This window comes from Lepidochelys kempii, chromosome 6, assembly GCF_965140285.1.
Source record: "Lepidochelys kempii isolate rLepKem1 chromosome 6, rLepKem1.hap1, whole genome shotgun sequence".
Taxonomy (NCBI): domain Eukaryota; kingdom Metazoa; phylum Chordata; order Testudines; family Cheloniidae; genus Lepidochelys; species Lepidochelys kempii.
In genome coordinates this window covers 113,445,234-113,458,621 of record NC_136385.1, presented here as the reverse complement: position 1 = coordinate 113,458,621, position 13,388 = coordinate 113,445,234, and the positions used below count along the sequence as shown (strand labels likewise).

The 13,388-nt window shown below is 46.8% G+C and overlaps 1 protein-coding gene across 2 annotated transcripts in view; it reads right to left on the bottom strand.

Annotated features, from left to right (window-relative positions):
• TNFAIP2 (TNF alpha induced protein 2) overlaps window positions 1–125 on the bottom strand; it is a 48,723-nt gene extending 48,598 nt beyond the window's left edge. Inside the window, exon 1 of one of the 2 annotated variants that reach the window (XM_073349726.2) lies at window positions 33–125. The gene's annotated coding sequence lies outside the window, so the exon portion shown is untranslated. The remainder of the gene's footprint in view (window positions 1–32) is intronic. The other variant, XM_073349727.2, reaches the window with a different exon arrangement.
• Between the last annotated feature and the right edge of the window lie 13,263 nt (window positions 126–13,388).

Sequence of the window (13,388 nt, the reverse complement as noted above, 5' to 3'; positions counted from 1 at the left end):
AATATCGCTCAGCAAAACTGCTTGTTACTCACCATTTCTCAGTATTTCAGATGTATCTTTCCTCTTTCGACTCCAGGTACCTGCTGGTTAGTGCCCTAACGCGAGTGCAGGTAGGCAAGTGCTTCGACTCAAGTGCTCACCTTCTGAAACAGTTTCCGAGAATGGATATTTAAATGGCTTCTGGCAGCTTGCAAGTCAACAGCTTTCTGAAAAAACAAGTTTACCCTGCCTCACACTGGCTACCAGCAGGCAGAACAGCTGTTACCTGAAATCCTTTGACATCCATTCATGAAAACAGTTTTGGAACTGTCAGTTTCTCAGTGGAAATGGGTCCATTTATATAGCTAATCTCCTCTATGTAGGTAGAAATGTTTATGTCCTTAAAAATCAGTATATCTGGGGATTTCTTTCAGATTCCTTTCATTCATATTTGTCTTTGACCTCCCTGAAACAGTCTCTCAAACGCAGGTCATTATGTAAGTATCATAGTGTAGCTTCTATATTGTAGATAAGGAGCCTAATTTTAGATCAGAAGGAATGAAGTGCTGATTCAAAAAGTCATCCGACCTTACCAAACCCTGTCTGGGCTACAGTTTACAATAGGGGAGGCCTGTCTGATGGTAGCAGGTTCCTGACATATATGGGAGTATGTCCTGTTAACTGTGATCCGAAAATCTTTTGCAAAGGGGCAGCGGGGAAGGGAGGGTTTCTAAAAGTAGCGAGAGATGCTGGGCAGAGATTGGAGTGTTCTTAGCAATGGGAGGAAGGCTCCAGGGAGCCTCACAAGGACTACACACAATGTCAAACATTATAAACTATCCATCCTGGGCTCTGAGTCTACACAGCACTTAAGCATGTGCTTAATTCTAACCATGCCATAATCCCAATGGGACCTTAATCCATAAAGGGAAGGAGTATTGCTGCCCATATGGTACATTCACTTTCTTTTAAAGCAAACAAGCAGAGACTGTCTCTGTCCCAGTTAGGAAACCTCCCTTGTTCAGCTGTCCTGTGGCAGTAACTCAGACCACCTTAAGATTTACCATATTTTTACCTCTTTGCACCCAGGAAATTCAGCTGAATGGGGTTCACGTGAATCTTTCAGAACTGGAGGCACTGCTCCTCCTGTCTCAGAGAAGATGGTAGCAGATCTTCAGCAGAAGATCATTTGTTGGGAAATAAAGTCCCCGCTTCCCACTTCAGGTACATGGCAGATCTCCTCAGAACCTTTGCATCATGAACTTTTCCTGTGCTTTCCATTTCTGTGTTTATGAACCTGCCTCTGTGGTCAGCCATGCCCTGAAGAATGATGTGATGATATCCATTGTGGTTCACAAACTCACGTGCCCATTCTGACTGGCAAACTATGACCGCAGTGCAGTTTGGGAACCCCATCCTTTGAAAGCCAGGGAATATTTCAGGCACATTTCTTATGTCAATCACCTGTGTGTAAATCACAGGGTTAATTGCCTCACAAACCTTCACTACCATGACCCCAACAGTGGACTTGCCAGCACCAAAGTGGTGTGCTACTGTCATGACCGGGACATGAGTGGTCTGATCTAGTGGTCAGAGCAGGGCTCGGGACTCAGGCCGGGTTAGATAACAGGAGGTCAGAGTTTGCAGCAGGCCAGGGAGAAATCGGAGAGTTGTGTGTCAGCCAGGGTCAGGTTACCAGAAGATCGGCAGTAAGAGCAGCTATTGCAGGGAAAGCAATCCTAAGCAGGGAGAACAGGACAATTTCCTGTTCTTGTGCTTGATTTAAATAGAAGCTGTGAACCAATCAGGACTGCCAGTGTTCTGCCAATCAACTACCAGGACTGGGGTCCTCTGTTAGAGTTCAGAACTATTCTGACAACTGTTAGCAGGTCATTGGATGGCAGTTTGGAACTTACTAGCTCTAAAGAGCCCTCTAGAGCAGGGTTCAAGCACCATGGTCCCGGTCAGCTATGAGCCTGTAGCTGTCTGGAGTAGCCAACCCCCAGAGGGAAATAGCAACCTGCTTCTGTACCGCTAATGCATTCCTCAGTTGAGTTTTCTAGCAGCCGAGGCTTGGGGCAAGCTCCTCATGAAGATCCATGATGGTCCGTTTCCTCATGCAGAAATTCTGGAGCCCCTACTAATCATCCTAAGTCTGCAGAACAATGTGATCCCACCACACTGTGCTAGTTCACCCGCACCAGCAGTGAGAGTAAACCCAAGGGTATCCCATGGCAACAGCAGTATTCATCGTGTCTGTCCAGTCTTCCATGAATTAATGGTCCTCATCCCCCAGGTCCTGCTGCCTTCAACAGCTCAGAAAATGCTCCTGAAATACAATCCAGCATCTTACCACGCTTATACTCCACTACACAAACATTTCACCTGCAAGAAAGAGCAGGATCAGCTCATTCAATGGATCCCATGGCTGTGTCCCAGTTTTGAACAGACAGAAGTGAGGGGAGACCTGATCTGGAAGAGTCACTGGCCAGCGTGAAGGTGGGGGAAGTCTCTCTTCTGCACAGGGGTCCAGAAAGGACAGGAACGTGCTACCAACAACACACCACAAACCAGTTCCTAGGGAGGTTCCATCTGACACAAAGAACTCTGGGATATTCCCCCTGAAACCATAGCCCCAAAACTGCATATTTGGAGCAGCAGTGTGGATGCAGGACACAGGGTTCTATGCATGACCAGCACAGCAAATGTGGACTCTTGGGGTGGGTTTGCCTGGCTTGAGACCGCATGGACACAATCCTCGTCAGGGGCATGCACACCAATTTAGACTTACATATAGAGAGATGTGACTGGAGGGCTAAGTCACTGGACAGACCACCAAAGTCCGCAGGAGGAGGGTCAGACAGAGGGGCTGCAATGCTGGGTCTTGCCATGAGGAGGCACTCTGGGATGATTACTCTACATTATTGTTACTTTAGTAAGCGGCAAAAGACAATCCTTTGGAGCTGGACACTTACAATACGTTTCAATACAAATAATTGCAAACACTCCACTCATAATGAAAGAGACATTCCAAACAACAAGAAGGCAGTAGCTCAGGGAATAACTACTCATGAGGCTGAATCAGTGTCACTAGTTAAGTGTACTGTGAATTCTTGGTGTGCTCTGTAATATCTTATGTGGTATGTGGAATCCCCAAGAGAAAAACTGAGCCGGGTGTTGTCAACAGCTAATTTGAATAATCCTGGGATTATATGACGGTGTTGCCTGTAATAGCAGGGGACTGGACGTGATGATCCAGGAGGTTACTTTCAGTCCTGTGTCCTGCCTACCTTCTGGAAATGAAGCAACTGTGAGACTTAAGTATGTGGATACAGTGATAACCTACAATGTAATATTTAGACCTACTATGAGTGATCAGGGTAGCTTTTCACTTGAATCCTCCTGCCATGGCTGGTGGTGCTTTCCATGTTGCATTTCACCACTGTTGTGACGTATCTGATTGGTGACAGAATCAGGGACCTTTTCTGAGCTCTTAGCAAGAGTTGTGCTGCAAGATTAATAACTTCTCTTCATTGAATGTGTAAGGGGACAATACCCCTCACACTACCCCCTTCAATCCAGGAATCTTCTGAAATGGATTGCTGGCTTTAAGAAGTACAGTCGTCTCAATGTGCACTGGGAGAGCGCGGCAGTAATGGCAGGTGGATGTGCAAGCATCAGCACAATGCTGTGATGTCCATTACATGAATACACTTATAGAGGAAATAAATCCAGTTGGTTTGTATCAGTTAAATTAGGTTGTTGAGATTTCTAGGTTATAAAAATTGAATGAATTGTATAAATAGGGGCATTGCCAGCAGATCGAGGGACATGATCATTCCCCTTTATTCGGCATTGGTGAGGCCTCATCTGGAGTACTGTGTCCAGTTTTGGGCCCCACACTACAAGAAGGATGTGGAAAAATTGGAAACAGTCCAGCGGAGGGCAACAAAAATGATTAGGGGGCTGGAACACATGAGGTATGAGGAGAGGCTGAGGGAACTGGGATTGTTTAGTCTGCAGAATAGAAGAATGAGGGGGGATTTGATAGCTGCTTTCAACTACCTGAAAGGGGGGTTCCAAAGAGGATGGAGCCAGACTGTTCTCAATCATAGCAGACGACAGAACAAGGCGTAATGGTCTCAAGTTGCAGTGGGGGAGGTTAGGTTGGTGTCAAAGTTTGACTCAGACTCACAATTTATCAGACCACTCTGTTTTATTAGCAAACCTGCTCTGCTAATACATTTAGAAGTGAGCCCCCCGAGTGGGGCTTGTGTCTCTTCATTTATACAGTTTTTTGGAGAACAAGTTACAGAGAAGTTACAGACAAAAGAAGAAAAAGATTTTAGTCACCACCCTTCCAGATCCCTGAGACCAGTCACGTATCTTCAATTACCTGCCACCCTTAACAATCTCCTTTAACAGCTTCCAGTTAACTTAACTAATTGCCCTTCACACCTTCCATTCTGATGCCTGCTTCTTAGACATGCTGGCTCTATCTTAATTGCTTCTCCATTCAAAAGCTAACTGTCCCTACGTGTGCTCCCTCAGATACTTTGTAACATGTTTTGGCGTGCCCTCTCATATACAATGTATCCAGCATATCCCCTTATACAACGTTATACTTATACAATGTTATACTTCCACATTGGATATTAGGAAAAACTTTTTCACTAGGAGGGTGGTGAAGCACTGGAATGGGTTACGTAGGGAGGTGGTGGTGGAATCTCCTTCATTTGAGGTTTTAAGGTCAGGCTTGACAAAGCTCTGGCTGTGATGATTTAATTGGGGATTGGCCCTGCTTTGAGCCAATTTGGACTAGAGCCATCTAGTCCTGCTTTGGACTAGATGACCTCCCTAAAACTCTCACTGATCAGTCAGTTTGTTAAAATTTTCTTCCTTTCCTGCCCTGCCCTCTTGTGTAGCGTTGCTACGTTCCATCCCAGGGGCAGTCAAATTGCAGTGATGGATGAGGTGATTCACATACATGGACCCATGCCAGCACTCATGCAATTTGTTCCAGTAACTCCAAAGGAGTACAGAGACCATTCTTAAATCATTTCTGCCTGCAATAGGATTACCACAGTATTGATGAGCATTCCCTATCATAAGCATGGGCAATACAGTGCCAATATTGTAGCATTAACTAGTCATCACAGGCAAAATGCGAACAGTTGTAAAGGTGACCACTGGACTTGCATGCATTCGTAACTACTTGTGTAAGGAAGGGCTTGCTGGAATAGGCTTTGTTTGTAAGGCTTGTAGCACTAAAGTCTCTCAAAACACTTACTCAATTTCCTTTAGTCCTGCAGCTGGGAAGCGTGTTGGGAAACTCCCAGGCTATGTTTGGCTCCTGCAATTCCCATTCACAAACTTGCATTAAATAAATGAGCTTAGCTGGGGGCTATGAGGCTAAGGGAGGAATTTACAAACTGCAACAATGAATATAAACCTACCTACCAAGCACTGCGATTAACCTGTGAAACAGGAAGGGCAAAAAGTAGTTGTCATTTGTAGCTGTATAAGAATAACTCTATGAAATTGTAACATGCTACAGCTGGTTTTGCTCATAGCCAGCAGCCAGCTGTTTTGTTAGCCACGGAGTTGTCTCAGTGGTGGTTGCTTAATCAAGCAAAACCATGCACCTGCTCAAAATTTACCTAGGCAGTACTCCTACAAGCAGAAGGGGCTTCTTAATGGTAATCCAGTAAAAGAAATGTGCAACTCTGGGTTTGTTTAAATAGGAAATGGTTGACAAGAGAGACTGTCAGAGGATATAGTAAATACTGCTCAGGCTGAATGCATGGCTGGGTCCAAGTGCAATGGAAATGCTCCATTTCTGCTCTGAAGGGGGAGGCAGGCAACAGACGAACTGCCAGCTCATCTCTAAAAAGAAAAGGAGTACTTGTGGCACCTTAGAAGAGGAGTACTTATGGCACCTTAGAGACTAACCAATTTATTTGAGCATAAGCTTTCGTGAGCTACAGCTCACTTCATCGGATGCATACTGTGAAAACTGCAGAAGACATTATATACACAGAGACCATGAAACAATACCTCCTCCCACCCCACTCTCCTGCTGGTAATAGCTTATCTAAAGTGATCGCTCTCCTTACAAGGTGTATGATAATCAAGTTGGGCCATTTCCAGCACAAATCCAGGTTTTCTCACCCTCTGCCCCCCCCCCCACACACAAACTCTCCTGCTGGTAATAGCCCATCCAAAGTGACCACTCTCTTTACAATGTGTATGATAATCAAGTTGGGCCATTTCCAGCAAATATCCAGGTTTTCTCACCACCACCCCCCCTCTTTTCCAAAAACCACACACACAAACTCACTGTCCTGCTGGTAATCATACACATTGTAAAGAGAGTGGTCACTTTGGATGAGCTATTACCAGCAGGAGAGTGAGTTTGGGGGGGGGGGGGCAAAGGGTGAGAAAACCTGGATTTGTGCTGGAAATGGCCCAACTTGATTATCATACACATTGTAAGGAGAGTGATCACTTTAGATAAGCTATTACCAGCAGGAGAGTGAGTTTGTGTGGGGGGGGGGGTGAGAAAACCTGGATTTGTGTTGGAAATGGCCCACCTTGATTATCATACACATTGTAAGGAGAGTGATCACTTTAGATAAGCTATTACCAACAGGAGAGTGGGGTGGGAGGAGGTATTGTTTCATGGTCTCTGTGTGTGTATAATGTCTTCTGCAGTTTCCACAGTATGCATCCAATGAAGTGAGCTGTAGCTCACGAAAGCTTATGCTCAAATAAATTGGTTAGTCTCTAAGGTGCCACAAGTACTCCTTTTCTTTTTGCGAATACAGACTAACACGGCTGTTACTCTGAAAACAGCTCATCTCTGCGTCTTGGGGGACAGAGCTCTGCACCATGGATTCAAAACATCACATGCTGTGTGCTGTTATGATCCAGTCAATAGCAGAAGGGGATCCCTACATCTACCACACCTGACTGGTGTGATCTGTTATCTGCACCATCCAGAGGTGACATGTGGGGGTGACTTTGGTGTATTGCATAACTTCAAATGAGACTGCTCCAGACATGATTAAACTGCCATTATTTACCGGGTCTCAGTGTAGTGATCAGGCTTCCTCTGTTACAGACCTGGGGCCCAGCTCTGTTGCTCAGGGGGTTAGAGCAGTGGTCTTGGACTGCAGGGGTCGCAGATTCAAATTGCACAGGGGTCTAGGTTGCAGTCTCTGACTTAGACTCTCCTCGCTGGTAGCTCATCTCTCCTCATGTGTTCCCCCCCCCACCCCAGATTTCTGCCTTCCATTTAGCAACAGCTTTATAAGAGGTTTTCAAACAGTAGGGCGCACCTCCCTACGGGGGCATGGAGGAACTTTTGGGTGGGGGGAAACAGCAGTGCCAGGCAGCTCAGGCCAGCCCTGCGTGGCAGAGTTCAGGAAGGGGGCACCCAACCTGACTGGATTGGGGAGGGGATGCAACCAAAAGGGTGGTTTTCCAACTTTTGAGCTGATCCCCCTGCACACACTTTGAGTTATAATTTTTGGTTGCGTCTCCACCCCCCCACACACACACATCCCAGACAGGCTGAGTGGCCTGCTGAGGCGAATCGGGGTGGAGGTGGTGCTCCCTCCCCAAGCCGCCTGGTGCCACTGCTCACCCTCCTCCCCAAACTTTCCTCTCCACCCCCACAAGGGGACACATCCCACTGTTTGAAAACCCTATAGTAGATCCAGAGGCGAAGCATGGGGCAGTCATATGCCCCCAGAACCTTTAAATTGTGCCCCCACACTATCGACAATTACACATCACCTCTGGCACCATCAAACAGTGCTCCAGCTGAGGGCCTGGGGGGCTGTCTCAGTAAAGCAGAGATACAGACTAATAGTTGAGAATCCAGTTGTGTTTAAAGAGCAATTTGCCGTTTGACAAGCTTTAAAGTGATTGAGGCTCTTTGGGCCCAACCAGCCTGTGCGTAAGCAGTGCACTTACACTAAAGTCAATGGAATTGTGCCTGCTTATTCCAGGGCTGAAGTTGGCTCCACGGATCTTGCTGTGCAGAACAGAAGAATGAATTCATCTGAAAGTAACCAAAGGAATAATGGCACTTGAAACCATGCACTTCATGGAAAAAAGCTTCATGCACAATGCTGCAAAGGCTGAAAATTCAAGCGGTGCCAGGCACAAGATCCAGGGGAGCTACTGAAATCCTAGGTTCCTAGAACTAGTGTTCAGAATGACATTGCTCTGCGTGGGGTTTCTCAGGCCTGGTCTACACTATGAGTTTATGTCGGATTTAGCAGCATTAAATCCGGATTAACCCTGCACCAGTCCACACAATGAAGCCATTTTTTCGACATAAAGGGCTCTTAAAACCGATTTCTGTACGCCTCCCCAACAAGGGGATTAGCGCTGAAATCGACGTCACCGTTTTGAATTAGGGTTAGTGTGGATGCAATTCGAAGGTATTGGCCGCCGGGAGCTATCCCACAGTGATCCATTGTGACTGCTCTGGACAGCGCTCTGAACTCGGATGCACTGGCCAGGTGTACAGGAAAAGCCCTGGGAACTTTTGAATCTCATTTCCTGTTTGGCCAGGCGAGCTCATCAGCACAGGTGACCATGCAGTCCCAGAATCGAAAAAGAGCTCCAGCATGGACTGAATGGGAGGTACTGGTTCTGATCGCTGTATGGGGAGAGCAATCCGTGCTATCAGAACTATGTTCCAAAAGATGAAATGCCAAAACATTTCAAAAAAATCTCTGAGGCCATGAGGGACAGAGGCTACATCAGGGACGCAACATAGTGCCACGTGAAACTTAAGGAGCTCAGACAAGCATACCAGAAAACCAAAGAATCAAACGGATGCTCTGGGACAGTGCCGCAGACATGCCGCTTCTACACTGAGCTGCATGCAATTCTAGGGGAGGGCCGCCACCACTACCCCACCCCTGTCCTTGGACTCCAAGGATGGGATACTCTCTGCCATGACTGAGAATTTTGCCAATGGGGAAGATGAGGAGGAGGAGGACAAGCTTGGGGAGAGCACACAGCACACCATTCTCCTGACAGCCAGGATCTTTTTATCACCCTGACTGAAATACCTCCTAACCCAACGAAGCCGGAGAAGGGACCTCTGGTGAGTGTACCTTTTTAAATATAATACATGTTATAAAAGCAAGCGTTTTTTAATGATTAAGTAGCCCTGAGGACTTGGGATGCATTCATGGCCAGTACTGCTACTGGAAAAGTCTGTTAACGTGTCTGGGGATGGAGCAGAAATCCTCCAGGAACATCTCCATGAAGCTCTCCTGGAGGTACTCTAAAAGCCTTTACAGAAGGTTTCTGGGGAGAGCAGCCTTATTCCGTCCTCCATGGTAGGACACTTTACTACGCCATGCTAGTAGCAAGTAATCTGGTATCATTGCATGACAAAGCCTGGCAGCGTATGGTCCCGGTGTTTGCTGGCATTCAAGCAACATCCGTTCTTTATCTCTCTGTTTTATCCTCAGGAGAGTGATATCGTTCATGGTAACCTGGTTGAAATAGGGGAATTTGATTAAGGGGACATTCAGAGGTAGCAGTTCCTACTGGGCTCTTTGCCTGTGGCTGAAAAGAAATCCTCCCTGCAGTTAGCCATGTGGTGGGAGGGGGGGCCATTGGCACTGAGCTGTTTGCGTTTGGCTAGCAGGGATCTTCCCTGATACCAGCCAGGCAGTGCGGGGAGGGGAAAAGCGATCATCCCAGAGAATTGGATGGGGGGAGGGGGTTAGTTTGGTTTCTGCTGCTGCACGTTAACAGGAAAACTCCAGCAGTAAATGGCCAACTCAACGGGCTTTGCTTGGTATGGGAAAGGAGGGGGCTGCTGTTATGAAGGTTGCAGAAGCCGAAAGAGTATGGCTTACCATGGCTGCCTGCAAGCCGAATTCTGTTGCCCAGCCCTGCGGGTGTGATCTCTAACACCAAAGCCACAGGCACTCAATATAAGATGCAAAATGTGACCTTGTACCAAAATCACATGTGCTATGTAATGTGAATAGTGTTGTTCACCATGAAAGAGTATAGCCATTGTTCTGTAAAATGTATCTTTTTTAAATACTTTACTCCCTTTTTTTCCTCCAGCAGCTGCAAATGTTTCAAGCCTCCCTCCTCTGTCCCAGAGGCTATCTCAGATAAGGCAGTGAAAAAAACGCACGCGCGATGAAATGTTCTCTGAGCTCATGCAGTCATCCGGCACTGACAGAGCTGTGCGGAGAGACACAATAGCAGAGTACAGAGGTTTTGGGTTCTATCCTTGAGGGGGCCATTCTGTTTCTCACAAAGCTGCCCCCTGTGTAGCAATGCAGTACTGCGTCTGCCAGCACCCAGGAGACGGACGGTGACGGTTAGCTGAGCGGGCTCCATGCTTGCCATGGTATGGCGTCTGTCTGCACAGGTAACTCAAGAAAAAAGGTGCAAAACAATTGTCTGCCCTTGCTTTCACAGAGGGAGGGAGGGAACGGGGGCCTGACGATATGTACCCAGAACCACCCGCGACAATGTTTTAGCTCCATCAGGCACTGGGATTTCTACCCAGAATTCAAATGGGCGGTGGAGACTGCGGGAACTGTGGGATAGCCACCCACAGTGCAATGCTCTGGAAGTCGACGGTTGACTACATGCACTTAGAGCATTTGTGTGGGGAGACACACGCACTTAGAGCATTTGTGTGGGGAGACACACAATTCACTGTATAAAAACGCTTTCTACAAAACTGACTTCTATAAATTCGACCTAATTTCGTAGTGTAGACCAGGCCTCAGTGTGGGCAGAGGCAAGTGAAGGGTTGGGCCATTGGCTACATCAGTAATCGGAGGAGCATGGATTAAGCAACACAAATAGCAGCCCTGAATGCCTTCCCTTCCACCTGCAATGCTCTCTGCACCTCACCCCACAGTGCACAACCATTCTGCTCACTTCACAGTCATCAAAGGTCAAAGAAAAATCACCCTCATCAATCTGGTGTTTCTCAACATCTTTCTGCTGGGTTAAATGAGTCACAAAGTGATAACTTTGCAAATAATGACTCCTATGGGAAGTCATGGAGAGGAGTAACTCTAGATTGTTTATAAATCCAGCACACTCTTTCTGAAATATTCATTCCTGTTCATGCAACTCTGTTAATACATTACATGTGTCGGTCCTCTGGAGTGGCTTTATGTTGGAACTACTAACCAGGTGTTCAGTGAGAACACACAATCTGGAGATATTCTTGAGAAGCCAACAGGTAATTCATTAATTGTTTCTCTCTGGTGGTATAAAATTCTTAGGATCCATTCAGTTATAGGGAGTCTCATGAGGAAAGCCTGTGTATTGCATTGTTGCAGAGCAATCCATGTGTTCTAAAATGAGCAGATTGCTGGGATATTCATGTGTGAAAGTTCCACATTCTTTGTGGCAAAGGCACTTATCCACTGACATTTTTGGCCTTCCAAATCCCTAATGAACCCCTGAAGGATAATCCCATAATTACACATTATCCACTGAATGCCCAACAAATGGCATAATGTTATGCTTATAGCACAGCCTCCTCACATTGAAAGGCAAAGAGATTCCAAGATGTAAGACTCTCTTAATACACCCAATCAGCCATACCGAATGTCATGTTCAGTTGCTCGAGATATCTATTTTTTAAATCCAAGAGCCACAGTAATACATCAGCAGCCCCGCATCAGCTCTCCCCCCACCCCCACTCCCAGCGCCTCCCACCCACCAGCAGCCCTCCCCACACCTCCAGATCATATGGGTAGGAACCTTGATTTGTTTCCCCCTCCCCCACCTTCCTCTGTGTCATGGGGTGTATATACCCCATGCTGGCCCAGCAACCAAGGGGTTAAATCAGGTAGTGCTGGCCAGTGCTGAGTGGCAGCCTCCCAGGAGCTGGGAGAATAAACGAGCTGGGATACAGAGGGGTATGGTGTCTGCCAGAGGAGCAAGCTGGCTAGAGAAGGAAACTTCTGGCCAGCAAGCTGCTGAGAAGCCTTGCAGGGACAACACCCTGAGAAGGGACTTATTGGACCTACCAGCTAGAAGAGCCTACAGCAACCAGGGGAGGTAGGAAGGAGCTCAGGGCACAGCAGGAGCTGATGAGGCCCAAATCTGCCTGTCTTGCTTAAGGGCCCTGATCTGGAGCCCAGTGGGTCTGGGTTTCCCTCTCAGTCCCTTGAGAGACTTAAGAAGTGAGGGGATTTTCAGAGCCCCAAGACCAGCTGATCCTGCCTAGCACAAGGGGAAAACCCCAGGCAAGAGGAACTCACTGGCTAATGGGGGTGCTGTTGCATTGATACACCACCTCACACTCAACAATGTTAGGTGAGAAAAATTAAATATGAAGCAGTACCCAGAACCACCCGTGACAATGTTTTAGCTCCATCAGGCACTGGGATTTCTACCCAGAATTCAAATGGGCAGTGGAGACTGCGGGAACTGTGGGCTAGCTACCCACAGTGCAATACTCTGGAAGTTATGCCAACCGAGCCAAAGTCAGGCCAATAAAGGTTGCTGGGAAAGTCCCTGAACGAGATAAATAGAATAAAAGAATACTTGTTTAAGTTGCAAAGAGTAAGAAAAAAGGGGAGGCCTGCCTTTTTGTAACAAATGTGCTGGGAACAGTTTGTTGAGATAGGAGGTACTGTTTTCCACTCCCTGTTCTTGTGTTATGTCTGTTTTTAACTCCTCGTCTCCTGGTTGACACCCATACGGATAAAAAAGTTAGTGAAGCATTACAATTTGCTAAAAGTTATCTACAATAAGGGGGTAGAAGTGCATGCATAATAGAGAAAGAGGATTTTAACTAACATGGGGGGGGCTGCTTCATGAATAAATCTGTGACGCGACGGGATTGTCTATAAAAACCTATTAGTTTTACTTAGAGGCTGCTGGTTCTCTTTGGAGACGGGCTGCTCTCCATTGTTGTGTGCACTCTTCAATAAAGAGCTTGTGTTTGGACCTTGCTGGTGTTGCCTGTCTCTCTCCGGTCAGACAACGAACCGTGCTGTCTGGGGTTCGAGTCCTCGACAACAACAAGTGGCACAGATCACCTGTGAGGATCTGGATGCATCTCCCCTAATCAATTCCCTGTCATTGCAGGGCCTCCACATTGGTGGCACCTCAGTCCCACTGTTTGCTGCCTGTGGCACACAACAGCTTAGGGTGAAGATTAAAAATACTTCAGTTTAACTGAGGTCATTGGGTTTGCAATAGGGATATTTGGGTGACATTTAATGACTTGCAATATGCCTGTCAGATTTCAGAGTAGCAGCCGTGTTAGTCTGTATTCACAAAAAGAAAAGGAGGACTTGTGGCACCTTAGAGACTAACCAATTTATTTGAGCATAAGCTTTCGTGAGCTACAGCTCACTTCATCGGATGCATTCAGTGGA